This window comes from Pogoniulus pusillus, chromosome 8, assembly GCF_015220805.1.
Source record: "Pogoniulus pusillus isolate bPogPus1 chromosome 8, bPogPus1.pri, whole genome shotgun sequence".
NCBI classification, from domain to species: Eukaryota; Metazoa; Chordata; class Aves; order Piciformes; family Lybiidae; genus Pogoniulus; species Pogoniulus pusillus.
In genome coordinates, this window is record NC_087271.1 from 37147983 (window position 1) to 37167227 (window position 19245).

At 49.0% G+C, this 19245-nt stretch overlaps 1 protein-coding gene across 1 annotated transcript in view; it reads right to left on the reverse strand.

Annotated features, from left to right (window-relative positions):
* The window catches only part of C8H1orf21 (chromosome 8 C1orf21 homolog), a 168479-nt gene extending 154453 nt beyond the window's left edge, over window positions 1-14026 (reverse strand). Inside the window, exon 1 of the mRNA XM_064148076.1 lies at window positions 13811-14026. The gene's annotated coding sequence lies outside the window, so the exon portion shown is untranslated. The remainder of the gene's footprint in view (window positions 1-13810) is intronic.
* Window positions 14027-19245: the final 5219 nt, after the last annotated feature.

The following is a 19245-nucleotide window of genomic DNA, read 5'->3' on the forward strand; positions in this document are numbered from 1 at the left end:
AATGTGTAGTCTCCAAAATCCCACCACACCAAGAAAAGAAAGTGTGTCCTTCTTACTGGTGGGAACTGCCATGGTAGAGACTTTGTTGATCACATCCTGAGGAATGTAACGGCGACCATCCTGCCACCGCACTCCCAGAAACTGAATTTCTCTGGCAGGTCCTTTGACCTTGTCTCTCTTAATGGCAAAACCTGCTTGCAACAGAATGTCAATGATTTTGTTACCTTTCTCGAAGACTTCCTTAGCAGTTTGGCCCCACACAATGATGTCGTCGATGTACTGGATGTGCTCTGGAGCTTTACCTTTCTCCAGTGCATTGTGGATGACTGAGTGACAGATGGTTGAGCTGTGTTTCCACCCCTGAGGCAAACGATTGAACTGGTACTGGATTCCTCTCCAGGTGAATGCAAACTGAGGCCTGCACTCCTTTGCTATGGGAATAGAGAAGAAAGCATTAGCAATGTCTATGGTTGCATACCATTTAGCCTCCTTCGATTCCAGCTCGTACTGGAGTTCCAGCATGTCCGGCACAGCTGCGCTCATGGGTGGCGTCACCTCGTTGAGGGCACGAAAGTCAACTGTCAGTCTCCAGTCGCCCGTAGGTTTGTGCACAGGCCAGATGGGATTGTTGAAAGGTGAATGAGCTTTCTCGATGACAGCCTGACTCTCCAATTGACGAATCAGCTGATGAATGGGCAACAAAGAGTCACGGTTAGTTCTGTACTGCCTATGATGAACAGTTTGAGTTGCAATTGGCACTTCCAGGTCCTCTATCTCATGATGTCCCACAACTGCAGATTCATCAGAAAGTTCAGGTCTAATAGACAATTTCAATTTATCATCCTCAATCTCTACAGATGCTATTCCAAAAGCCCATTTGTGACCTTTAGGATCTTTGAAACAACCTTGTCTCAAAAAGTCAATTCCCAGAATGCAAGGCGCATCAGGACCAGTTACAATAGTATGTTTCTTCCACTCTTTACCAGTTAAACTGATCTCAGCCTGTACCTTAGTTAACTCTTGAGATCCACCAGTGATTCCAAAGATAGAAATGGACTCTGTCCCTTTGCAATTAGATGGCAATAAAGTACACTGAGCACCTGTGTCAACTAAAGCCCTGTATTTCCGAACTCTTGAACTGCCAGGCCACCTAATGAATACATTCCAATAGATTCGGTTCTCTCCACTATCCCTTTCCTCCTCCTGGCTGGAGGCAGGGCACCCCTAATGCTGAACATGGCATGTAGGGTGTACACAGTGATTGGTGTTGTTGCGAGAGGAACTGCAACTGTTGGAACAATTGCAATTGCTCTCGGGAGCTGAAGAAGTGACAGCTACTTTCCTGGCACTGCTGCCTCTGTTTCTGCCACTCTGCAGATCCCTGACTCTCTTTGAAAGAGCTGAAGTAGGTTTACCATCCCATTTGTTCATGTTCTCCCCGTATGTGTCACGCAGAAGTATCCACAGTGACGCACGTGATTGCTGCTGTCTGGGTGGAATTTGTCTCCTCCTAGGCTGGAATTGCCTTGCAGGAGGTGGGCGTCTGTTCCTGACTGCAGAAACATGCACCCATTCAGATGATGCAGGAATGGTATCCTTTACCAGATTTTTGAGATCCTCCTTCAGTTCTTTCATGGTATTCTCAAAGCCATCTTTCATGCTCTTTATTTCAGAAGTCATAGTTTTTATGGCACAGATTATACCAGAATGGGACAAGCTATCCTCAATCTGCCTGAGCTGGTCAGTGAATTCACCAACAGTGAAAGACCTTCCATTATCACTCCTTGCTAGGAACTTACTGGCCAAGATGTTAGCATAGGATGAAGGAGCAAGCTTAATCAGCTTCTTCATGAGACCTGTTCCCAAAGGAATATCGTCAGGCTCATGAGTGCCATGATCTCCATAAAGCACTTCCTTCACAGCAAACTCCTTCAGAAGCTTAATTCCCTGCTCAACGGTGTTCCACTTCTTGGCAGCCCATGGCAAATCATCTCGGGAAGGATATCTCATAGCCACAGCCAATAGAAGGCGTGTCCACAAGCTAACCCTACCAAGAGGACTTGCTAGGTGTTTGTCCACTCCACTCTCCTTAGTGAGTGGTCCCAGCTGCTTGGCAGACTTGTCTCCTACCTGCAGGGCATTAGCACCAATGCCACGGCATCTCACTAGCCAGCTTAAGATTGGCTCACCTGATTCCCTTGTGTATTCCTTCCTAACTTCCCTGACCTCTCTGAGTGGATCCTTGGAACCTTGGATGTCATCTTCCTCCTCTTCCTCCTGTTGTTCTGGTGGTGCCGGGCCTAACACAATCTTCCTCATAGCATTCCTAAACTCATTGGAACCATCCTCTCTCCTGGCAGCTAACCTCACAGCGCTCCTCTCACTTGAGTATTGTTGTCTCAGCACATCTACAAGGTCTCGTAGACTAACTGCCTCCTCATCCTCCTCTTGCTGCTGATCACCAGAGGTCCCCTGTCTTACATCCTCCTGCGAACCACTCTTTGTTTTAGCTTTTGCCTTAGCAGGTGCTAGAAGGGCCTGAGCAGCAACAGACTTGGATGTGTCTGCTGGAGGATTTGAATCTTTAGGAGTCTGACTTGGAGCATTTGAATTATTGGAGGTCTGACTTGGAGCATTTGTATCCTTAGGGGTCTGAACTGGAGCTTGTGAGTTCAAATCTGCCTTGCTTTTAACAGGAGGATTTTGGTTCTGGTCTGCTGGCTGGGGTTTCGAATTGGCTGAGCTGGTGTCATTAGGATTTGGACTGACTGGGCTAGCGTTACTAGCACTAGTAGTATTATTAACATTAGTGGGATTATTTGCCTGTCCTCCTGGGATGCCTGCCAACCCTGACGTGTTTTGATTGTTGCTAGGGACATTCTGATTTTGGGTACCTGCCTGTCCTCCTGAGGCTCCTGCTGAACTCTGTGGCTTGTTTTGGTTATCCTTATCATTGTTTACGTTAGTGGCGGGAACACTGGCTGTGTTCCCAGCACTTGGAGAAGGAGGGGCAGAGGCTGGCAAGGGGGAAGCCGATGACTGTGTTCCCTTGTTTTGCTGTGAAAGAGACTGCTTCTGAGACACAGAATTTTTCCTAGCTCTTACAGAACCTGGTTTTGAATTTTTCACCAATAATGCCAAAATTAATATGAATATTAAAATCATGAGGCAAATATTAAAAATTGTGAGAAGAAAAACAGTTTTACAAGAGCATGTGCCTAGGCAAACAGTTGGAATTCCTGTCTTAGGCTGAATAACTCTCATTAGAGCCATATTTAAAGCAGAATTTCCATTGATTGTCACATTATTGACCAGAGCTCCTGTAATGTCCTTGGTAATATTTTCAGAGATATTAAAACCAGCATAACCAAGAATAAAATCACCCCAGCTCCAGAACATATCTGAAACCTTAGCTTTAGCCTTATTATAAGCCAGATCAATGAAATAAGCAACAATTTGACCTTTTAACCAACTAAATACCAAGAAAACAAAACCAGACCAGAGCAATGCACCAACCAAATACAATAGCTGCTTGATTAGCTTCATCTTAATTCCCAGAGCTAATTTCCACTCACTGAAATATCTAGCCCCACGTTGGGCGCCAATTAAAAATGTGATGGTTTGGGGGTTACCCCGCCCCCCCACACTTTTGAATTTGCCCCAGCTAACTCAGACGGACCCTGGGAATATAGATGAAGCAATTTATTTACAGCTAGCAGAATTTACAAGCAGCTATTTACAATATATACAGTTATATACAATTATATACAGAAATATACAAAGGATAAACAGTATAAAAGCACAACTCCCCTCCCAGAAACCTAAGTCCCCAGGAGGGGCTTTTAAACCACCCCAACACCTCCCCCGGCCCTCTCAACCTTACCCCAGTTCTCAGGAAGAAAAGAGGTGCAGCCAAGAGGTTAGGGAGCAAGGTTAGTAGGAGCAGGGTTAATGAGATGTGACCAGGTCTAAGGCAAAAGCAAGAGTGAGAAACAAAATGGAGAATGTTTTCTTCTTCCCAGAGTTCTCAGCGTGACTGTGAGAGAAGTTGACATCAATTGTTTTTCATTTCACTGCCTGTTATCTAGTTCTGTTACCAAAACATTCCAGCTTGCTTCAAACTAGCACAGAGGGACATTGAGATGCTTGAGCGTGTCCAGAGAAGGGCAACGAGGCTGGGGAGAGGCCTTGAGCACAGCCCTACGAGGAGAGGCTGAGGGAGCTGGGATTGGTTAGCCTGGAGAAGAGGAGGCTCAGGGGTGACCTTATTGCTGTCTACAACTACCTGAGGGGTGGTTGTGGCCAGGAGGAGGTTGCTCTCTTCTCTCAGGTGGCCAGCACCAGAACAAGAGGACACAGCCTCAGGGTGTGCCAGGGGAAATGTAGGCTGGAGGTGAGGAGAAAGTTCTTCCCTGAGAGAGTCATTGGACACTGGAATGGGCTGCCTGGGGAGGTGGTGGAGTCGCCATCCCTGGGGCTCTTCAAGGCAGGATTGGACGTGGCACTTGGTGCCATGGTCTGGCCTTGAGCTCTGTGGTAAAGGGTTGGACTTGATGATCTGTGAGGTCTCTTCCAACCTTGGTGATACTGTGATACTGTAAAGTACTCATAGGAGGCTCTCGTCTGTGCGTTTCTGTGGTGGGCAAGAGGCAGAACCACAGGATCTGCTCCCCTGGATTCAGTTGGGCTTATTCAGCAGCTTCAGTTCTGCTAGTTCAGATTCCTGCAAAAATAAAGGCTGGGAAGACAAAGCAGAGCCTCTGGGCATCCACCAGACCACAGCTACTGTGCATACGTAACAAGCACAAGGGCGCTGGGAGAAAGGGCCTGTCCTCCAGCATCACATGGCTGACCACCATCAGCAGTCCAAACCACTGCTTTAAACATCCCACTTCAGCAGACACCCTGCTGCTGAGGGCAGCTTCCTGAGAACGGAGTACTGTGGAAATCCATCTACGACAAAAGACCAAACTCCTGCACCTTTTGTCAGTCCATTTATTGCACAACTGCTTTAAGATGCAGCTGAGATGAGCAGGCCTGTAGACAAAATGAAGCAGCGGGATCCAAATTGGGTACTGTCAGAGAAGAGAAACATCTTAGTCATCCCTCAAAGCTGAATGTGAAATAAGCTTGCAGCCCGTTAGGAGCCCTTAAAAAGACAGCATTTGTTTTGTTTCACCAACTGATTCTTAGAACAGAGCCATTTCAGATGAAAAGACCTTCAGGATCATCAAGTCCAACCATTATTGAACTCACCAAGTCTGATGCTGAGCCATGTCCCTCAGCACCACATCTCTGCTTTCTAAACATCTCCAAGGATGGGGACTCAACCACCTTGCTTCCCAGGAGAGCCTGTCTCAGTGTTTGAGAACCCTCTCAGTGAAGGAGCTTCTTCTAATGTCTTCTTGTTACTAGAGAGAGGAGACCAACCTCCCACCTCACCACAATCTCCTTTCAAGGACCTTCTCAAGAGTGAGAAGGTCTCCTCCCAGCCTCCTTTTCTCCAGACAAAACAACCCCCAGTTTCCTCAGCCACTCCTCACCAGACCTACTGTCCAGAGCCTTCACAGCTTTGCTGTCTTTCTCTCGACCTCAATGTCCTTCTTGGAGTGAGTGGCACAAAACCAAACAGTTCTCAAGGTGTGGCTTCACCAGTACCGAGGGACAATCACTGCCCTAGTCCTACTGATCACACTGTTGCTGATACAGGCCAGGTCACTTTTTGCCTTCTTGGCCACTTGGGCACACACTGACACACTAACCATTGGCCAATGACCAACACACCCAAGTCCTCTACCAGACAGCTTTCCCTGAGTGAGGTGTTCATGGGGCTGCTGAGATCCAAATGCAGGATGTGGCATCTGGGCTTACTGAAACTCACACCAACTGGCCTCAGCCCATGGATCCAGCCTGTCCAGGTCCCTCTGTAAGGCCTTCCCCAGCAGAGCAGTGCTTCCTCCCAGCTTAATATCATCTGCAGACTCAGTGAGGGTGCATTCAATCCCCTCATCCAGATCACTGATAAAATATGAAAGACAAAGGTTCTTCCCTCAGACATGCAAGCACTCAATATTCAGAACTTTAATTAACAGTGACTTAAAAAGGAACTCTCCAAACACAAGTGACTTTCACCAAGTCTGTTTCCTCAAAAATGGAGTAACAACAGCAGCACATAGAATCAACCAGGTTGGAAGAGACCTCCAACATCACCCAGGCCAACCTAGCACCCAGCCCTGTCCAGTCAACCAGACCATGGCACTAAGTGCCTCAGCCAGGCTTTGCTTCAACACCTTCAGGGACAGTGACTCCACCACCTCCCTGGGCAGCCCATTCCAATGCCAATCACTCTATCTGACAACAACTTCCTCCTAACATCCAGCCTAGACCTCCTCCAGCACAACTTGAGACTGTGTCCCCTCCTTCTGTTGCTGGTTGTCTGGCAGAAGAGACCAACCCCACCTGGCTACAGCCTCCCCTAATAGTAGTAGACAGCCATGAGGTCTGCCCTGAGCCTCCTCTTCTCCAGGCTAACCACCTCCAGCTCCTTTAGCTTCTCCCCTAGGGTTTGTGTTCCAGGCCTTTCATCAGCTTTGTCACCCTTCTCTGGACACCTTCCAGTATCTTAACATCTGTCTTGAACTGAGGAGCCCAGAACTGGACACAGCACTCAAGGTGTGGCCTGAGCAGTGCTGAGAGTACAGGGGATGTACAGTACATCACCTAGAAACCTGAAAGCTTCACAGAAGATGCTGCTGCCACCAGAAGAAAAACAAAGAGCAGTTTGGTCCTTCCTCTCTGTCTCCCTGCTAAAACAACCTCCCTGCCCAGTATCCTAAATTGCAGAGGCTCCACAAACCTACTTAGCCACAACTCTAGAACACAGAGGTCTGTCTGTTAAACATGAGTAATTGCATTAAATCTGCTTTGCTTTAATCAGTTAAAAAAAATGGGATGGGATGAGACAAAAATCCTATGGAGAGCAGTCTAAAAGGTGAGTCCCTCTGCATGACTCAATCAAGAACTGCCTTTGTGTGGATAAGCTTTCCATAGGGCAGCTGGGATAAACTTTTCCTTGTTTATTACAAAAGCACAAAGTTCCCCAAGGTGCTTTGATGTCCTGATGTATGAAACAATTCCAGCTATGAATTGTTTGATGGAGTCAGGGCAGTGAGGCTATGGTATTTATAGGTATGTTCAGGGCTAGGATTTTGGTTAGCAACAGCATAGTTACAGCCTCAACGCCTTACACACGTTTGGGAATATATCCACCTGGATACAGAGATGCTGGGGATTTTTTCTTATTAAATATGTTTCAAGTGAACTTGCTTTTTATCTTCTTCCAAACTCAATGGATCCAAGCTGTGGCTTTCTGTTAGAAAAACTGAGGCCACGTTCATGGTTAAGAGGCAAAACCCTGCTCTCAGAAATGTTCACAGTATCACAGAATTGTAGGGATTGGAAGGGACATCTGAAGATCATCTAAGTCCAACCTCCAGGCTACAGCAGGATCTTCTGGAGTAAATCACACCAGAATATGTCCAGGTGGCTTTTGAATGTCTCCAGAGATAGCAGACCCCACAACCTCCGTGGGCAAACTGTTTCAGTGCTCTGTCACCCTCAAAGTGAAGATTCTTTTTTCCCTGTGTTTCTGTGGAACTTTCTGGGTTCCAGTTTGTGTCCACTGCCCCTTGTCACCCTTCTCTGGACACATTCCAGTATCTCAACATCTCTCTCGAATTGAGGAGCCCAGAACTGGACACAGGACTCGAAGTGTGGCCTGACCAGTGCTGAGTACAGGGGATGTACAGCACATCACCTAGAAACCTGAAAGCTTCACAGAAGACTGCTGCCAATGACACCAATGAGAATCTAGCTCCACTCCCCTGACAACTGCCCTTTAGGTATTTCTCAGGTTTGGAGGTTTCTTTTATAAGCAATAGTTTCCTGTTTTGCTCAGCACATGCTTCACATTAAGAGATGAATCTCTGCAAACAACTCAAAATGCAGATAGTGCTCCACAGAGGAGATTCCTTGATTCAGATATCAAAAGAAGAGCTTGTAATGGTTTTAAAAAAAAAAATCTATTTTTCCAAGCCTCTAATCCAGAGCCTTGCCTAAAGGCTGCTCAGGACTGGACCAACACTCCAGTTAAATCTCTTGCCACTGGCATCTCTTCGTTCCAGAGTTACTTTCCTTTGAAGGATGCGACAGCAGACATGCAGCAAGGGGATGCTGCTGGGTGAATAGTCTGTTGCAGAGATGCATATGGATGCACTGTGGTTGTGTATATGGCATCATTATGTAAGTGTCTCTATTTTTAAAACAAACAGAAAAAAAAACCCAACCATTTGTCTGGTCACTCTCTACTATTATCCCATCCATAAACCAGTAAGCTGAAATTCCACCCACTTTAATCATAACCTTACAGGCTTAAGTGTGGAATAACAATAGAAATGACACAATGAGGACTTTCTGTTTGCTCTCAAAACATTGAAATTTTTACCCATTTTTATCATCAGGATTTCAGAAACTGCCATGCTAATAAATAAATCATCAACCTTTGGAGAGACAGACTGTTTTAATATGTTGAACTTTGTGGCTATACTCCATCTTCGAGGTCCTTTCCAGACAAAATGATTCTGATTTCATGACTGCTCTTACCACCAGTACCAAAGACCAGTACAACAAACGCTGTAGCCCAGATGATCTCTGCAAGCCAGACTGACTCCTAAGCCTACAGTACAAATGTAAATACAATTCAAAGCCTCAAGATTCCCACCCCACAAAGGAAAGACGGAATTTCAAACACAACATTTCAACACCCACCTATTCCTGAAACGTTTCAAGAGGGCACACTGAAAGCTAACCTGAAGAAAATTCAGAGACTAGGCCATTATTCTTACTGCTTGAAACCTGTATTTTACACCATTAAGCTTTTTAAGTAATTCAGTATCACAGTATCACCAAGGTTGGAAGAGACCTCATAGATCATTAAGTCCAACCTGTTACCACAGAGCTCAAGGCTAGACCATGGCACCAAGTGCCACGTCCAGTCCTGCCTTGAACAGCTCCAGGGATGGCGACTCCACCACCTCCCCGGGCAGCCCATTCCAGTGTCCAATGACTCTCTCAGTGAAGAACTTTCTCCTCACCTTGAACCTAAATTTCCCCCGGTGTAGCTTGAGGCTGTGTCCTCTCGTTCTGGTGCTGGCCACCTGAGAGAAGAGAGCAACCTCCTCCTGGCCCAACCACCCCTCAGGTAGTTGTAGACAGCAATGAGATGTCCCCTGAGCCTCCTCTTCTCCAGGCTAAACAATCCCAGCTTCCCTTAAGTTCTGTTCTCTGTATCCTTCCACAGCCTCTAAAATGCTGCACCAGATCCTCTGCAAAGTAAGAACTTCAAACACCGCTGAAGTCACTCCTTGGCTTACAGCAACTCTTTCATGGTCCAAATCATTCTGAATCAAGACCTACTTCTATCCACGTATGAGATGTACAGCAGCAGAAATTGCATCACTTGTATTTCAGTATTTTTTGGCATGTGATCACCCAAAAGCAACAGCTGTAATGGAACATGTCTGGGAAAGGTGACTGCAAATGGGGCTGGAAGCATCTCTTACTGCAGGCATTGAGCAGTTATCTTTATATACCTTCTAAGACCTGTTAGTATCTCCACACTTAGCACTCTGCTGTGTCAAAATCTAAAAAGGAAGATTATTTTTCCTACAGGGCAGGCACTTCAAATATCCAGCCATAAAACAAATCAAATCACAGAGCACACAATGATAGCAGAAGTTCACTGACACAGGATGTTTGGAACACTAAAGCCATGGTGTTTTTTCAAAACAGATTAGACATTTTTGAGAGAAGACAAATCCATCAGCAGCTGTTAAATACAGCAGCCTCCATGGAACTACCAGCCCAAAGATTTCCTTGAGCCATGGCTATGAGAAGGGTTTACCAGGAGAAGAACTCTGTAGTTATAAGTTTCCTATGCACTTGTAAGCGAAACCACCAGAAAACACACCAAGCTAGACAAATCTCTAGGCTGACTGAGAAAAACTACTCAGTTCAAAAAGCTTTAGTTAAGACTAAAGCTGAAAGAGGAGCAGGCTGAAGCAGACTAGCACCAGTAGAAGGGTACTAGAAGCAGACTAGCACCAACAAAAGAAATAGTCTTAAAAATCACTGCTTATGTATCACATTCCACACTCCCTCCTCTCTGGACATGCTACAACAGCACAGCCTTAATAACATTACCTATTCCCAAAAGCACCTCTTTAGATTCCACTACACCCAAAATGTTCTTGTGTGCATCTAGTCACAATTATACAGCACAGTGAGATGTGTTTGCAAGTGCCTGTAAAAATCCTTTGCAATTAAGTGCCTGATATACAGAATTAAACACAGTCAGCAAGGAAATAATAATAATAATAATAACAACACAATAATAATAACAACACAATAATAATAACAACACAATAATAATAACAACACAATAATAATAACAACACAATAATAATAACAACACAATAATAATAACAACAACCACCATGACCACCACCCCTCCTGGAGTAGATCTGAATGTGTATCCAAAGCATAGTTCTGTTCCATCACTTTCTGCTGCAGGATGGAAGAGCAGTTATCTTCCCATAAGCAAGAAGAGGTTGGAGGGGCTCAGGCTCCACACCAAAATGAAGGCCTCTGGAAAACTGACTGCCAGGAACCAGTTATTCCTCCTTTCCCCCAAATACTTGATGCCAGTGCCTACCATAATAATAGCAGGCACACTACAGTACTTTTAGAGCAATGTCCAGGTGTACAGCACCAGAGCCCACACAAGATCCCATGCCCCAAGCAAGGAGGCACTGCACATGCTGTAACACTGATGAACACCTTCCCTCTCCTCCCTGTGCCCCAGCTGCTTCCCCCACATCTCAGGCTTTCATCTTCCCCTGTCTCTGTTTGCTCATCTCTCCAATATACCAGCAGCTCCCACACCAACCTTTGCAGTGCAGCACATGTCACCACCTCTCCAAGAAGATTTGGGGAGACAGCCTTAAAAAAACCTCTCCTGCAGCACTGCTGCTTCCATGACAAGGAGAAATGGCCAACTAATAATAATGGACTGGTTGAGGGGCTGCCAGCTTCAGTAAACGTGTCTGGAATTGTATCTCTCTTAACATAAAGAGCTTCCAGTTGAGCATGGGTCATCTTCTTCAACCCAACATCTGCACTGAGCCCAAACAGGTCCCCAGGCACCACCAGGCTTTGTAAAAAGATGTTCACTGAGGCCTTTGCCTGTCAACTAAATGAAGCTGAAAGTAAGGTGGGTTGGCTCACGCATGAGGCAGCACCTAACGCACCGCAGCAGCTCTTGAAGTACAGACAATCAATAGCAAGTGCATTATAATCCCAAGAAGTTGACCAAGAGCTTATTCCCAACGTTATTGTGTCCTCCTGCTGTGGTTTTGTCCAATATTTGCAGTATGCAAACTGCAGCACACCTCTCTGATGTAAACAGCTGGCCTAAATCCACCACATTATGTATAGCATTTGTTTACCCAGAGTTGAATGATCATTTCAACCTTTGTTAATCTGATTGCATAACAAACTACAGCAGCCTTAAATAACCAAGCTGCTCTCTTTGCTGTGCATCAGTTGAAACCACTCGTTTCAGCACCTCACTTAAGACACAGAAGGGAAGAGCTAAAAGAGAAGGAAGAAAATGAAGGCAACCTGGCCACTGCTTTCCCAGCAGACAGGACTGTGCGCAGACGCAAGGCAGTAACTTCACACCTGGAGCAGGCTGTGAGCACAAGGTAAAGGGAAATGTTTTTTTGAGCACTGTCCAATATTGCACAATTAAAGCACGCTCTGCTTGATCTGATTCACAGCTCCAACGCAGGGGATTATGCAAACCACAGAGCGTGGATTTTCAAAACAAGTAATTGCACGTATATAAACAAAGAGGCCATCATTTCCACGGCAGATCCCATTAAAGCTTATCTACCACATGATGTCACACCCAGAAATTACCACTTCAGGTTGCCAGCTCCAAGCTGCTCCTGCCCTCCCACCCCCAAATGAACACGGTTAATATCAAACACTCCTCAACCATGCCTGTGCCTCTTGGAAATAAAGATACACCTCCCAAGACAGGATAGTATTTAAAGGTTCTTGAGACAACGAGGAGATGTGTAGTTATTATTGCATTGCATCATCATAAAAATCTTAAATCATGCTGCCTCATCATGGAATGCTTCAGATAATCTAAGGTTAAACAACATCAGCAGTATTGGTGCACTCCATTTGTACCAAAGGGCAGATACCTCCAGCCCCCATACATGGGAGATCTTCAGAAACACACTGCCGTGTGGCTGTTACCAAACAGCAAGCTCCAAAAGCAAAACCAAAGCACACATATTTACTTGAACAGACTCAGAACTAGAATTCTTCAACAGAAAACCAACCAACCAGAGAAGAGGGAAGGTGAAGGGCAGACAAATAGGAAACAGAATAAGGTGAGGAGCACGTTTCAGCATCTCTCACTTTTCGTTCGCCAGTCTGTGTGAAATGAAGAGGCAGTATCAGGGGCTAATACGAAACCATCTATTGATCACAGCTGACTTTCTACAGCACACAACAAAATCCATCCTCTGACTGATACCCACGGTGGCAGCCTTATCGCAGAAGTTACAGAACAGAGAGGCACCAGCAAATGACTCTAACCCACACACGTCCCTGAATATCTTTGTGAGGGAAAGCAAGCTAAGTATCTCTGCTCCAGGCACAAATATCTGCTCCTTCAAGTCCACAGTCACCCACCGAGCTGCGACAATTACCCCAGCGCCCCTAGGACCCGCTTGAGCCAGAGGACTACCTACACGGCAAGCCCTGCACCAGGAAAAAGAGGCTCCAGCGAGTCTGACCACATCGGCTGGTTCTGGGCCGTCTCCATCGCGCTCAGCCCGCACCGAATTCACCATTTCTGCGTGTTGTTACGAAGCTGACATCACAGCAGTGTAAGCACAGTCTGACATCTACAGTTAACTCGGTGACGGTGTAAGTGCCGCTCGGCTTACAGGCGTTTGCTGTTGCAATACGCTTGCTGCCGAACCCTTCAAAGGGAAGCCAGACAGACAGATAGATAGATATATATATCTCCATAAACCCTGCCTCGCCGTGACTCGCTTCTTCTCCAAGAGGCCAGCAGACCCGCAGCGAGCGGAGGGAAATGCAGCAGGAGCAGGAGACACCCACCACCACCACCGCCTCCCCCCTCACTCCACTTCGGAGCCGCGGCCACGCCAGCCCTCCCGAGAGCAAGCAGATGCCGTTGGAGCTCCGGGTCCTCTGTCCGGATGGGAAACCCTTGCCCACCCTGCAGCCATTTCACCGCCAAGCAGAGATTCCCTTCGAGTCCCCGACCGCCCCCCCAGCCAAGGGCTCTAGCAGCACTTGGCGAACTGCGGAGGAAGGCACCCGCTCCCCGTACAAAGCCCGGCGGGGTCATGAATAAAACATCGCTCGGAGGAGACCGGCGTAGGGGGGGAGGGTGAATCGGGATACGGAGCAATAAAGGAATAAAAAGGCTGCGCAACGGCGGGGGAACGCGGCGGCGGGCACGGCCCTGCCGGAGGGGAACCCGAACAGAACACGACCTCGGCCGCGGAGCGGGGGCGCCGCCAGACCCCGGCCCAGGCCCGGGCCTCGGAGGGGGAAGTGGCGCCCTCCGGGCCCCCGCCCGCAGCTGCTCCCCCACCGCTAGCCCGCCGCCCGCCCCCGCCAGCACCCGCAGGACGCTCACCTCCGGAGCCGGCGATCGGAGCTTCTCCCGCCTCCGCGGAGAGCCGGCGGCAGGCGCCGGGCGCGGCTCGGGGCCCGAGCTGGAGAGAGAGGACAGTGAGGAGGCACAGAGGACCGGGCGGCTCCGACTAACTGTGCGAGCCCAGCGGTAGCAGCAACGGCGGCAGCCGGGCGCGGAGCGGCCTCTCCGGGGAGTCGGGGCGGGCCGAGGCGGGGACAGGGCGGTGCGGAGCGGGGGGCGCGCCCGGCCGTCACGGCGGGGAGAAGCCTCGGAGGAGGAGCTCCCGCGTACCGCCCGCCCCTCCCGTCGCCCCGGGGGGCTGCCGAGGCAGGGCAGCCGTAGTCTGAAGGATCGAGCGGCTGCCCTGGGCCGGGGTCGCCTGCGCCTCGCAGCCGCAACGTCTCCTGTCCGGCCCGGGGCTCGCTGGGGCCCTTCTCGCTGAGCGGCGCGGAGCCGGGCGGCGTTGCGTACCCCGGGCTGTGCCGCGTACCCCGGGCTGTGCCGCGTACCCCGGGCTGTGCCGGGTCCCCTCAGCGGCGGGCTGCTGCCCCAGCCAGCCCGACAACGCTCGCCTTGGCGGAGAGGAGCCAGCCCGAGGCACCCCCGGCCTCGGAGCAGGTGGGCGGTGGAGAGGCTGAGGATCTGAGGCCTGTCGTGGCAGAAGAGGTGAGAAGTGGGGAGGATCCTGCAGAAGACCAGCAGGGTCAGGGCAGCAGCGATCATTCCTCTCTACTCAGCACCGCTGAGGCCGCACCTTGGGCACGGAGTGCAGTTTCGGGCCCCTCGCTCCAGGAACGTTGAGGTGCTGGAGGAGGTTCCAGAGAAGGGCAACTGAAATGCTGAAGGAATGGAGAACAAGTCTTATGAGGAGCAGCTGAGGGAACTGGGAGTGTTTAGTCTGGAGAAAAGAAGGATGAATCTCTCTATTTTAGTTGAAACCCACCATCCCCTGTGCTGTCACAACAGGTCTTGCTCAAAAGCCTGTCCTCAGCTTTCCGATCAGACACTTTAAGGACTCAAAGACTGCAAGCTCTCCCTGGAGCCTTCTCCAGGCTGTACGAGCCCGACTCTCTCAGCCTTACCTCACAGCAGAGGTCATTGCTGTAGCCTTCTCTGGCCCTTCTCCAGCAGATCCACATCTCTCCTGTGCTGAGGACTCCAGAGCTGGACACAATACTCCATGTGAAGCCTCACCAGAGCAGCGTAAAAGCAGAATGAAGTCACATTAATTATCAACACTCTGCTCATAAACTACTTCATAGAAATCTTGTTTGGATGCTGGGGTGGAAGAACTGCAGGGACAGGACCTTTTCAGGTCAAGCTGTCCTTAGTACACTGTCTGGTTTTAAGTGCAAGGTTTGTGTGAGCAGTTCAGCGCCCTGAAAGGGTGATGATGAGCACAAGAACATTCCCACTCCCTTTCCTACATGGCTATAAGCCACCTCAGTGGGTGGACTGTGTTCATAGAATCATAGAATCAACCAGGTTGGAAGAGACCTCCAAGATCAGCCAGTCCAACCTATCACCCTGCCCTATCCAATCAACCAGACCATGGCACTAAGTGCCTCAGCCAGGCTTTTCTTGAAGACCCCCAGGGACGGTGCCTCCACCACCTCCCTGGGCAGCCCATTCCAATGGGAAATCACTCTCTCTGTGAAGAACTTCTTCCTAATTCTGAAGGAGAAAGAAGGCCTCAGCACTTACTAAAAGAGCACCTCGAGCACCCACAGTCCACAGTATGTCAGTGAAGAGTCTGCATATGTTGAGGTGGGAGAATACCATGCATCTTGGCAAGGGCAGAGATGCCAAAATGCAGAGCTCTCTGCCTTTGGTCCTTCACCCATGCAGCAATGGGACAGAAGTATTGTTCTCCACATTATCAAGGACGTGAGGTTCCCCCTCCCCACCCCTCAAGGGCAGAATGCATATCAGCTCTACTGCAGTGTGCACCCAATTTTTCACAGGCAAAACTCTGGTTTTGTGTTCAGAGAGGTGTGGGTTTTCATTAAATGGCTCTGGAACGGACAAAAAAACAACCCCAACCCCCCAAAAAACCCCACAGAGGCTGAGGTGAAGCTTCTTTGAAGATCTGGTTATAAAATCTTCCTTAGATTGTTTCTGCCAGGAAGTGCTACCACGTGAACTAGAAAGGCTCCAGCAAGCCTACATTCTTTTCATCACTTACAGATTTAGTGTCTTTCAGTAATCCAGGCAGATATGTTCTCATCCAAGGACATTTTTCCTTCAAGATTATGGAAGCTTGCAATCCCAAGGACAAATCTAGGCTGGGCAGTGAGTGGCTGGAGAGCAGCCCTGGGGAGAGAGACTTAGGGGTGCTGGTGGATGAGAAGCTCAACATGAACCAGCAGTGTGCACTTGCAGCCCAGAAAGCCAAGCAGAGCCTGGGCTGCAGCAGCAGAAGTGTGGCCAGCAGGGCCAGGGAGGTGATTCTCCCCCTCTGAGGATCTGCTGAGACCCCACCTGGAGTCCTGCATCCAGTTCTGGAGCCCCTGTGACAAGAGGGTTGTGGAGATGCTGGAGAGTGTCCAGAGAAGGGCCAGGAGGATGCTCAGAGGGCTGCAGCAGCTCTGCTGTGAGCACAGACTGAAAGAGTTGGGGCTGCGCAGGCTGGAGCAGAGGAGGCTCCCAGGTGACCTTCTTGTGGCCTTCCAGGATCTGAAGGAAGCTACAAAAATCTGGGCAGGGACTTTTGAGGCTCTCAGGGAGCGACAGGACTGGGGGCAATGGAGCAAAGCTGCAGGTGGGGAGATTCAGACTGGGTGTGAGGAGGAAGTTGTTGAGCATGAGAGTGGTGAGAGGCTGGAATGGGTTGCCCAGGGAGGTGGTTGAGGCCCCATGGCTGGAGGTGTTTAAGGCCAGGCCGGATGATGCTGTGGCCAGGCTGATCTAGGCAGTAGTGTTGGAACTGGCTGATCCTTGTGGTCCCGTCCAACCCTGACTGATTCTATGATTCTATGAATCTATGATTCTAACTGTTGAAGTAAATGTGTGCCAAAGCCTTGCCAATTTCTACCTTGCAGCCATTTCTACCTTTGCCTTTGTAGCAATGTAATTGTTTTTCACCCTACTGGCAATGAGAAAAAGATGGAGGTAAACAACATCAACAGATTCCAAAAAGAGGTTGACAACTTTGAAATCAGCCAACTTTGGGGTTTGCCTTTTTCACTGCAGAGAGCCTGATGCTGTTCCCAATGACACATGGAGCTTTTTTAATGAAAAACACAGGACTGCTCTGCTGCTCTAAACTGTGCTTTCAATAAAAACAACCATATAAGAACAGCATAAAGCAAACATATTTTGTTTACCCTCCACAAACAAACCTCCATGAAGTTTTCCTTGTGATGCATGCAGCTTGTTAACATTCAGAATATAATTGTTTACATGTAAATCCACTTCCTTATGCACAAATTCGTTGATCAAGTCTGTGTCTGCCACTCTAGATAAAAGATATGTCTAAGAGCAGAAAGCAGTTATTTACCTGATTACTCATTTTTGTTTGTTTTACTCATTTTTGAGAGGAGGCATTGCATACTGGAGAGTTATTTTTAGCAGCTGGGTTGGAGGGTAGGAGAGCCCTGCAAAGGGACTTAGGCTGGATGGGTGGGCAAAGGCCAATGGGATGAGGTTTAACAAGGCCAAGTGCAGGGTTCTACACTTTGGCCACAATGACCCCAAGCAGCACTACAGGCTGGGGCCAGAGTGGCTGAGAGCAGCCAGGAAGAAAGGGACCTGGTGGTGGTGGTAGAGAGTAGCTGAAGATGAGGCAGCAGTGCCCAGGTGGGCTGCAGAGCCAATGGCATCCTGGGCTGGCTCAGGAGCAGTGTGGCCAGCAGGACAAGGGAGGTTCTTCTGCCCCTGTGCTCAGCACTGGTCAGGCCACAGCTTGAGTGCTGTGTCCAGTTCTGGGCTCCTGAATTGAAGAGAGATGCTGAGGTGCTAGAAGGTGTCCAGAGAAGGGCAAGGAAGCTGGTGAGGGGCCTGGAGCAGAGCCCTGTGAGGAGAGGCTGAGGGAGCTGGGGGTGTGCAGCCTGCAGAAGAGGAGGCTCAGGGCAGACCTCATTGCTGTCTGCAACTGCCTGAAGGGAGGCTGTAGCCAGGTGGGGTTGGGCTCTGCTGCCAGGCAACCAGCAATAGAAGAAGGGAACACAGTGTGAAGTTGTGCTGGGGGAGGTCTAGGCTGGATGTTAGGAGGAAGTTGTTGGCAGAGAGAGTGACTGGCTTTGGAATGGGCTGCCCAGGGAGGTGGTGGAGTCTCTATACCTGGAGGTGTTGAAGCCAAGCCTGGCTGCGGCACTTAGTGCCATAGTCTGGTTGACTGGGTGGGGCTGGGTGCTAGGTTGGTCTGGATGATGTTGGAGGTCTCTTCCAACCTGGTTGATTCTATGATTCTATGATCACAGAGTCCCAGCATTGTACAGATTGGAAGAGATTATTTAGTCAAGCCTCTGTGTGGAGTTAGGGTCACCCACAGCAGATTGCCCAGGATCACAATGTCGAGATGGCTTTGGAATCTCTCCAGAGAAGGAGGCTCCACAATCTCTCTGGGCAACCTGTTCTGGGACTCCAGCACTCTCACAGTAAAGAAGTTTTACCTCATGTTCAGATGGGACATCCTGGGTTCCAGTTTGTTCCCATTGCCCCTTGTCCTGTCAACTAGGCACCACTGAAAAGAGTCTTGCTCCATCCTCTTGTTCCTTGTGCTTTAGATATTGATACTCATTGATAAGATCCTCTCTCAGTTGTCTCCAGGCTTAACTGCACCAGGTCTCAACATGTCCTACTCACAGAGATGTTCTGTGATTGAGTTAGAATCATGGAATCATAGAATCAATCAGGGTTGGAAGGGACCACAAGGATCATCTAGTTCCAACCCCCCTGCCATGGTCAGGGCCACCCTACCCTAGAGCAGCCTGGCCACAGCCCCATCCAGCCTGGCCTTAAACACCTCCAGCCATGGGGCCTCAACCACCTCCCTGGGCAACCCATTCCAGCCTCTCACCATTCTCAGGCTCAACAACTTCCTCCTCGCAGCCAGCCTGAACCTACCCATCTCCAGCTTTGCTCCATTCCCCCTAGTCCTGTCATTCCCTGATATCCTGAAAAGTCCTTCCCCAGCTTTTTTGTAGACCACTTGTGCTGTCACTCTGTATCAGTAAAAGGCAACTGACTCCATCCTCCCAGCAGCCACGCTTTAAATATTTGTTTGATTGTTAAGGTCCCCTCTCAGCCTTCTCTTCTCCAGACTGAACAGCCCCAGGTCTCTCAGTTTTTCTGCATAAGAGAGATGCTCCAGTCCTTTAACCATCCTCTTAGCTCTCCATTTAGTTCTCTCCAGTCCCTCTTGAACTGGGGAGGCCAGTACTGTACACAGTATCCCAGTTGTGGTCTAACTAGGGCTGAGTTGAAGGGGAGGA